The sequence below is a fragment of the Pleurodeles waltl genome, chromosome 6 (genome assembly GCF_031143425.1).
Source record: "Pleurodeles waltl isolate 20211129_DDA chromosome 6, aPleWal1.hap1.20221129, whole genome shotgun sequence".
NCBI classification, from domain to species: domain Eukaryota; kingdom Metazoa; phylum Chordata; class Amphibia; order Caudata; family Salamandridae; genus Pleurodeles; species Pleurodeles waltl.
In genome coordinates this window covers 167,860,327-167,866,648 of record NC_090445.1, presented here as the reverse complement: position 1 = coordinate 167,866,648, position 6,322 = coordinate 167,860,327, and positions in this window count along the sequence as shown.

The following is a 6,322-nucleotide window of genomic DNA, read 5'->3' as shown; positions in this document are numbered from 1 at the left end:
ACTCAGCATATTAAAACGTAAGTGAGCGACTCAGTGAATACCATAAATAGTACAAAGGAAACAGCAGGGCCTGCCACCTAAAAGAATCTCAAAGCTGCTTATGTAGTCTCCAGAGCTCAACAAGGAGCTCAGCTACATTGTGTCCAAGGAAACATCAGTCACAGTGCTACTTCCCATGTCATGTGAGTTAGATATCTTGCACTAGTGCAAACCCGTTGTGAGACTGGCAGGGATTTGCAGGGACATATAATGCTGTGTTCAATATTTAGTGAAGGTCTGAGTGAGAGTGCAAGCTTGTGTGGAGTCTTGAAAAAAAAACTATCAATTGGATGTTTTAACAATTGAAGGGTTGCAAGATGAAACATGCAAAGGGAGTGAAATGGGGACTGCAGATTTGAAGGCCAGAACATGTAGCTTGATTTCAAATGTGGTTCACCACCTCAATGATGCAATTAAAAGGATTGTGAAAACAAAGCAGCATTGGAGATCCCTTATTGGTGCTCTTTAGTTACAATGGTTCATAAAACACATGCTAAATGCAGCCGAATAAGAAAAGGCATCCATTTACATGTTCTGCCCTTAGTTCAAGCAGAAAATCAGATTTTATATATCCACTCAGCTGTCCTTTGTTCAACAGTTTGTTTTAAAAGCTGCATCTGATAGAGAAATCTAGCTGCACATTCCTTAACTTAGAATCTTCACCAGGTGCCAGCCTGGATCCGGAAACTTTTTCCCTTAGTACGTCTGGGCACCGGTGGAGGGCATTGCGCGAGTCTGTATGACATCATCTGCCGGATGTGATGTCAACAGAGTCTGTATAACTCCCCTGCCGACATGAGTTCCTTCTTTTCTACGCTTGCAATGTGGATCAGGAGGCAGTTATTCTGGCTGTTTTCAGCCTTCTTCAATGTTTTCCTCATCTTCGGTAACAGTGTGCTATGTCGTCGGGGTTCTGTGGACTGGCAGATGTCGGCTACGGATCCCCATTTGGTGTACATGTGGTGCGTGAGTGAGCATCATCACGCTGAAGACTGCGGCTCCTGTCAGCAACTTTGGCCGAAGGCTCTTCATGAGTGTAGGATTAAGCTTGTGGCTGAGAGGATGGCAGAGTCTTGGACTTCATGTCACAGGAAATCTCTCTCTTGGTCCGAAGTCGTTCTTGTGGACGCCAATCTCCTTCTATGTCCACATGTAAGTTCCATAGATAATCGAGGCCTTAGTATTTACTGACCTCACCCCACTCCACCTCTTGTCATTCCTCGGCTAAGGAGACGAGGTCAGGTTCTGCCCTTCACCTTCCTCCCTTTCCGGGAGATGGGAAGAATCTATAACCGATGCGTGGATATTATTCTTTCTAGCACGTCATCTTGGGTCAGCCACCTTCCTCCAGTGCGCCTGTCAGCCCCAAGGAGGTGCGCAGTGCCTTGACTGTGGCCACACTGGCGAGTTTGCCCTCGGCTTCAGTTAGGCCTGCAACGTCCTCTGAAGTGCCTACTGCGGCACCAGTGCACACCCCTTCGGGGTTCCCACCTTCAGTGCCAACATATGATCTGCTTACTCCGGCAGCTTGGCTGGCAGCCCCGATCAAAGTTGATTCCCCTTCTCCGTTTGACATCGATGATGAAGTCGCGGCTTCGCCTTCTTGACGCCGGTCGACGTTGGGAACGGTGCAGTCCTTCCTTCTCAAGACTCCATTCCTGTTGTTCCTGCGGCAGGGGATGGTGGTGAGGCGGTATTGGAGTTGAGGCCTCCTAGAGAGGATAGCTGATTATCTGATCTGGCTACTGCTAGTGGCTTGGATTCTTCTCTAGCCTTCTGCCCCCTCCTGGACTTGCTACGGAAGCAAGTTCCTCCTTTGCAGATATGCTAAAGAGGATTGTAAAAGTGTTGGGTCTCACCCTTCCCTTAACGGAGTTGGCTTAAGATCCTTTAATTGATATACTCCACCATGGCCAGACCGGGGTTGATCCGGTGCTTCCTTATAGCGAGGCATTACATGATGTCTTGTTGGGTGCTTGGGCTAAGGTTTCTCCTGGGTCTCCGGCTGACCGGGTATATCCCACAGCCACCGTCCTCCCCTGGGTGACCCAACTTGTTTAATCAGACATCCTACTCCTCGCAGTTTTGTGGCACAGACCGCTTTACATTTCCCTGATATGGAGTCCCTTACCCATGCTCCTCCTGATAGAGAGTCTAGAGTCCTAGATCTCTGTGGCAGGCATATTTTTACTCCACAAGTTCTGCTCTACGTTCTGTGAACACATATAATGTTCTTGGATGTTTCTCGCATTCCTTATGGGACTCTTTAGCAAACAGCTTGCCCTCGTTTCCAGACAAGGTCAGGAGTTGTCTTGCTCCTATAATTCAGGACAGGCAGTATGCAGCTAAGTTGATCGTTCTCTGTGGCATGGATTCCACTGACTCTGTGGGTCAAGCTATGGCTTCCTCAGTTGCTCTTGGTTGCTGTGTCTGGTTACTTTCCTCAGGGTTTTTACTGCCAATACAATCTACATTACTGTACATGCCAATTGATGGTGCCCATTTGTGTGGTGCACAGGCTGACTCAGCCTTGAGATGTTTTCGAGATAGAAGGGGTGGAGGTATGAGTTAACCTCGTTTTCTCTTCACCCTTTGGCTTTTTCATCTTTACTTTGAGGTTTTAAGTTATACAGTTGTGCTTCATTGGGATACCGGTGGTGTTCCTCCTTGTCAGGTGCTGAGTTCCCTGGCTTGCCACTTTCATGCCTGATGTTAAGGCTTTTTCCTTATCTTTATTACTTGATGTAAAGTAATGATTTCTGCTTCATGTTCAATGTTGCTCAATTAGATGTTATAATTTATGACACACCTGACATAAGGTGATATTGGTTGCTTCACTCTGAAGACAAACTTATGCTTAAGAGTCGTACCTGTTTGGTATATATTATACTCTAAGTGGAGTATTCACGTCCTATGCTGGTATGCTTAAGAGCAGTTCTACCTGTTTTTTCCTTTAATGGTTTTTTTTCTCCCATTTTCCCCAAGGCGTATAGTTAGTTTTTCTAACCTTTGCATTTATACCATTTTACTAGTATTATCAGTGATTGGTTTTCTTTAACACTAGGAGTAACGGTTACTATGTCCCCTAATACTGTCAAATAAGTTAACTGTGCTGGTACTTTTTGACAGATAAATTTCTCTTTTTCATATATCACTCCCTTCTTCAATATTTTCAGACTTTCCTTGTTTTGATCTTATATGCTTTGGTATAGACCTTTCTATAGTGTTGAGCTGTTCTTTGCACGTTTTTATTTCTATCCTGATTTTGGTATGACTTCCATCATACGTTTTCATATAGATGTATCTCTGGTCAATTCTTCTTAGTTTATTGAATAGACTTCTTTTTTTAACTCTTTTGGAGTTCTTTTACATTTGTTGCACCAGTATGCAATACTTCCTTCCTTTTGAAAACATGTTGCCCCCTTTTCAGGGGTACTTCTTTTTCTCTATGAGGATGTTATATCTGTTAGATATGATAAGGTCTATTACATGATAGTCATATGGATACAATTACTTCATTATTTTACGTACCATTGTTGTAGTTGTGTTCACACTTGGAAGTGGTTGTTACTGGATGTATTCTTTAACTTTGAACTGATTATTTGCCTAAGAATGTAGTCAGTTTATCATTTTCATCCAGTAGGTCTTTCTAATACGTACTGTGATCTCATATTGACCTTTGTTTTTCCTTCTATACCAAGGCCTTCTTGCCCCTTTTTAAAAAAATAAAATAAAAAAATAAAAACATTTGAATCACCTTAAGTGATGACCCTTTGTCCATCTAGCGATATATATATATATATATATGTCTATATATATATATATATATATGAATGTGCACATTTTTACATATATACGTATATACATGGTACTACATAGGCGTTAGTTCTTCCTTCTTATGTCAGTAGCTGTGTATTTTACGCATCTTGATGATGTTTTCATTATGTTTGCTACTTTCCTGTGGGTTATATATTTCATGGCCAATGATTCGTCTTCGTCTCATCATAGGGGAAACTATCTGTCTTCACTACAAGAGCTACTCTATTACTTTGCCTTTTGATGTAGATCTGATTGGGACATATTGTCCTTGGTGCGAGATTCTGCTCCTTGGCCAGTTATACTGCTCTGTGTTCCAACAGCATGGACCTTTACTTACGGTCTACATCTAGAAATGGATATATGTATATCCACTACTCTTTTTCTGCTACTATCATGCAATCATGGGTAGTCTTTCTTATCCATGTTTTCTTGTCTTTATATTCTCAATGCTATGGTCATTCCGCAGTGTTGCTGAACTGTTCGCATGTGGGGTTTCATTCCTTTTGAGGAGCGTGTAGTTTTATCTTTGGTACTTCTGTTCGTCTTTACCACTGAGTGCTTATGCTTACATGGCTTCTTCATTCCATGTTTTCTTTATGGCTCCTAACTCCTATTCAGTGGTTCCTCTGTGGAGTCCTTGGTAGTGCAATATGTTAATGCTCACATACTTTCTCATTTTTTTAGACCGCTCCTGTTTTCAGAACATAATTTTCCAGGTAGCAAACTAAATTTTCATTGTGCAGTCATAGGTGAGTTTTTTCCCCAGGTTCTTCCCGTTTTTGTTTCTCTTTTTTATAGTTGTCTTTTCACCAGTTCTTTTTCTAATGAGGATGTTCTTTCTCATAGGGATTTTTTTCACGTACTTGGTCTTTTCCTCCAGCACTAAATCAGCTTTCCCTCTGGATAAAAGGCTTCCATTGTGGTTGTCGCTTATGACACATGATTGCCATGCCAATGTGGATGAGCTTATTCTATGCTCTAACATGGTTGAGCTTCTTTCTGTGCTCTCCTGTTTTATGGTGTTATCCACCTGTGCTTAATTCCACAGGTTAAGATGTCATAGAATATGTTTTTATTCTTCTCCATTTTTCTTCTTCTTCTGACTTTTACTCTGGTTCTTGACCGATTTTATGACACTTGGAAACTTTTCAGGGTCTCAGTTCGCCGCCCCTCCTCTGGGGTTTTTGTGCTTTGGTATCCGAGTCTAAGTTAAGGAATCTGCAGTTAGATGTCTCTATCAGATGAACAAGTTACTTCCCTTTTAACAATGCATTTGGTAGAGACAGCATCTAGCTGCAGGTTCATTAATGACCCTCCCTTCCTCCGCACTCTGAGACCTGAGTTTCTCTGTGGTCTCCATAGATTTAATTTTAGTAATCTACACCTGGTCTTAAGACTTAGGTGATAATTGACACAAAGGTGTCATGCACACTGTTTCCATTGCCAGTATCTATTGTGGCTCCACGTTTTGAGTACCGGAAACAGTCACGGAAGAAACTGGCGTCAGCGCGGGAGTTATATATACTCCATTGACATCACATCCAGCGGACGATGTCATCACCAAGCCATGCGACGCCCTCTGCCGACGCTGAGATGTACTAAGGGAAAAAAGTTTCCGGATCAAGGCTGGAGCCTGGGGAAGATTCTAAGTTAAGGTATCTGCGGCTAGATCCTGTCTCTACCAGATACATTGTTACCGAAGGTCTCACTGGGGAGAGACTGGAACAATGTTTAGGGTGCTTGGGCTCTCTCTCTTTTGGCCCCACATTCCCATGGACACTAGCTGAGCCAGAGTCTGATATTTGTCTTGAACAAGGCTTGACCTTTGCTTGGGTTGCTCAAATTGCCATTATACTACCTAAAAGGGAGATATTTCTGAAATTAGCCTTTTGATATGGGTATTACTGCAATGCCTGACACACGGTAAAGTGTCACACATAAAGTATTGAAATGTCACACCTAAGTAGACTACAAACCTGGAAATTTCACACAAATAAGCCCTCTGAAAACGTGGCAACTATGCAAGTATAAATCTGGGAAACTTCATACATGCTAATAGACTAGGGTGGCCAGATCACGAGTACCAAAAACAGGGACATTTAGCAAAAACAGAAGGGCTACATTTTTACATCAACTGAATGTCGCAAAATGACAGCTCTCATCATCATTGGAACGCAGAAGAGGCACTAAGAAAATAAATGAAATGATTTTTTTAAACCAGCATCCTACCTGTTGATTAAATTGTTTACTTATAACAACCGCTAACTAGCCCTGCTCTCGAACACCTAAAAATGTTCTCTATTTTCTGTTGAACCCCTCCAAAAACAGGGACATAAGCCAAATTTGCTTAAATCTGCCATGACAGCTGGCGAAAAACCGGGACAGCCCCAGCAAATCCGGGACGTCTCGTCACCCTACAATATATACCCGATTTAGGAGGGAGACTCATGATTTTTGAAGCCAA